Here is a 3,645-nt window from a genome sequence, read left to right as displayed (position 1 = left end):
GGTCCATATTCCAGAAAACTCCCAAAATACCCTTGTCACATATTCTGCCTATAACTCTCCTGTTCATACTAAGTCAGACGATTCATTCGTCACTATTCTCACCAACAGTGAACTTCACTGTGCTACACCACATACACCCAGCTATAAATACACCCAGCTACCCTCTCCCTCTCCACACACACTCAACACCCTCAGCCAAGGCAAACACCCCACCCACTCAGTTACTCTGCTTTGCCGGCTACACACATAGTGTCGCTTCGCCTCCAGTCCACCCTCCTGGTAAGCACCTCCGCTCCACCACCAGTAATATCACAACACCACATGACACAGATTCTACTCAAGACTCTACCCATCCATATATCGCTATTCTGACCACTATACTAAATATTTGTTGGTATACTTGCTGGTTTGTATGTTTGCTTGTTCATGTTGCATAGTTATCGGAGCGTTCGTGCCGTCTCGTGGAGGCCAGATCTGCAAGTCTACGCTAGGCGGTGGAGCCAGAAGCCAGTTCCGCGAGCTCCCCTTCCCCCTTCGCCGAATAAGCACGGCAAGCTCACTGGATCCCTTTGATGCATAAATTACCTATGTTTTACAACCACAACCCTCAGCCTGTTATTTTATGCATAATATGATTTTGAGACAAGTTATTATGGCCACCCAGCCGCTTGCCGCAATCAATCCCTGATATAATTGTTACAAATGATTTGAGGAAAGGTGTGAGTTTTCAAAAGAAAATGCTTTTCAAAATGTGTTTGATGAAGGGTTTTCACCCTTATCACCTTTGAGTAGGGATGATCAAGGACTCCCTGGTTTAGGGGAGGGCCTAAGGTGATGGCTCAGCTGGTTTAGGCGTGAGCAGAAGGATTGTCCCCTCTTATAAGGACCGGTTTGTCATCTTTCACTACCTGTACTCATGATAAGTACAACCACTCGAGACTGTGTGGGCAGTCACTCAATCTGAACTCGTACGGTCCAACCCCAGGGTTATGAAGGCTGGGGAGCACCGGGAGGATAAGGAGGGGGAAAGTTTTGTCCGGTTTGGACATGGCGGTGGCCTGACTCCTTCCGGTATAACTGTTAAGGTTAGGACGTGCGAGGAAAGAAAGAGATTCGGATTCGGATCTCATCGGCCATGAGATCGCAGAGCCGGACTAGTGGGTAAAGTGTACACCTCTGCGCAGAGTTTGAGAACCTATTCGAATAGTCTGTGTCCACAGGAATGGACGAGTCTGGTGTGGTATGGCAATTAGTGTTTGGTTTTTCCAAAAAAAAGGGTGTGTTTGAGAAAAGTGGTTTTTAAAAGGACCGGCGGTTGAGCCGTGAGCTATGGTGGACGGGAAGTCCAATAGCTGTTTTTGAAAATGAAAACCAGTGGGAAACTGCTGAGATACCTGGATGGTTTAGTCCAGGGGATTTTGTTATAATACTGAAAAACTTCCTGCTCCTTTTGGAGAGGATGCACTTTGCAAAATACAAAATGTTTTTCAAAACAACCCTGCATAAAATATTGTTGTTTCTGCAAATATCCTGAGCTCTACATATTCCATGCATTATATCTGATTTCCCTATTCCGCGGGTGAAGGTGGGCTGCTGAGTACGTTGTACTCACCCTTGCTTATTTGTTGTTTTTTTCAGAAAAAGGAGATCGGGTAAGAGTTACGACTGTTCCCAACCTTGCCTGTGGCTGTTGGACCGCTGAATTGCTTCGCTGCGTATATCGGGCTGCTTCAGCCCCACTCTGATGATATGTCCCGAGTTGTGGACCAACTCTTAAAGTTGTTCGCCACCTTTGTAGGTTTGTCTCGTTTAAGCAGATTTGGTATCATCTGATGTATAAATGTGTTTACTAGCCTCCTGGGACTAGTAATTGTATCACATTTGAGTCTCAGAGGATTCAGGACGCTTCAGGTGGTATCGGAGCTGTTAGGTTGGCCGCAGGACGTAACCCTTAGCCTGATCCAAAAGTTTTTGAGTCCAAACTATTTTCTTAAAAAAATTCTTGCTCGCATCCCTTCATTTCAAAAATGTTTTCCCCCTTTCCTTCTCTCAGAAGTCAGATGGAGGTTCAGTGCCAAACCAGCTTCTGCCAGAATGAAGATGGTTTCCCCAAGTTGCTGAGAGCATGCACAGTCTGCCTCGGAATCAGGAGCCAGCCAGAGTATGATGGTCGTGAGTTCGTCGAGCATGGCACATAGAAGTGTGTCGTGACTGTATACATTGGATCCAGTCCACACCATGTGGAATGGAGTGTCACTGCTGCTGGGCACAGATTCAAAGACACCTGCCAAGTCGTCGCTCGCAAGGCATTGAGGGCCCTATGTCAGATCTATGAAGAAGAAGTGGCTGACACTCCGCTCAGATTCTTTCCGCCCTTTCAGAGAAACCGTCCCGCTTGGATGGCCAGGATGCGTGCATTGGAAGGGCAGCAGCTGCTTGAGGATGACCCCACAGTCGTGTACCTCACTGCATACCTGCTCACCCTGGATGCACAATATGATTTCTTGGCTCGGCACCACCGTCAGATGATTGCTCGAGCAGAAGATGCAGAGAAGCTCAACCGTAAGCTCCATGTGGATCTCACCACAGCTCAAGCCCGTGTAGCTGCCTTGGAAAGTCGTGAAGTCATTGCTGTTGAAGCCCTGAAGCAAGCCAAGGATGAGCACATCCAGAAGTTGATGGAGGCCTACTTGGTAACCCATAACCAACGTAGAGCCCTGCGGATCCAAGAGCCTGCTCCATCCAACCCAGTTCAACCCAGGAGAGCTGAAGACCCCCAGATTCTTGAAGGTCACCCGGTCTCTATCAGAGGAGAAAAGAAGGCTTGGGAACTCCCGGAAGGAGCCATAGTATTGGAAGGAATTCCAGTCTCCCCTCAGGCTATGGATAAGCAAGAGCACCCTGAATCCTCCCAAGATCCCCCGCCAGAGTTGTTTGAGCCCCTCACCATGAAGAAGATTCCAGCACCATCCCTTGAGGTCAAGGAAGAAGCTGCAAGCACCCCGCCAGCACCGCCGCCCTCAAAGGAGCTACAAGAGCCAGTCCCGCTTGAAGAAGAGTTCGACCCTGTCCTGCCATCTCAGTCGCCGCTAGAAGAAGTCATCAACGTCAGCTCCCTCTTGACCCATCCAGGAGATGTCTCAGATTGAAGTTGTGTGTCAGCCCTGCCAGAAGAGAAGTTGTCTGGTCTGAAGTTAGTATGCCCAGTCCTCTGCATGCATTGGGTAGTGAAGTTTTTCTTCACTTTGGCTAGAGCCCTGCATGTATGAGAGTTAATCGTGTAGTCCTGTGCTTTGAAAAACTCTATTTGTGTTGCCCCCTAGGGCATTTCAAAATGAATTTCGCTTGATGTTTTCCTCCCTTTTGAGTGCATATGTGATGCTTTAACGTTAGTGCTCATAAGTTGCATTTAGCATAGTTCTCAATTCAGGAGCCAAGCAATAGTAGTTATGCTTAGCCCCCGAATCTGAGTAGTCCGTGCTTTGGAAAAACTCTATTCTTCCCTTATTCAAAACATTCGATTTGTTTGTGCTTATCATTGCTGAGCTTGTGTTTTTTTAAGAAAGGTTTTCTCTAAAAAACATAGATCACAAATTAGATCTAATCCTCACCTTATGCTTCCATTCTCATCTTAACCCATCTCAA

Source organism: Zea mays, chromosome 9, assembly GCF_902167145.1.
Source record: "Zea mays cultivar B73 chromosome 9, Zm-B73-REFERENCE-NAM-5.0, whole genome shotgun sequence".
NCBI lineage: Eukaryota > Viridiplantae > Streptophyta > Magnoliopsida > Poales > Poaceae > Zea > Zea mays.
This window is presented reverse-complemented; position numbering follows the sequence as displayed.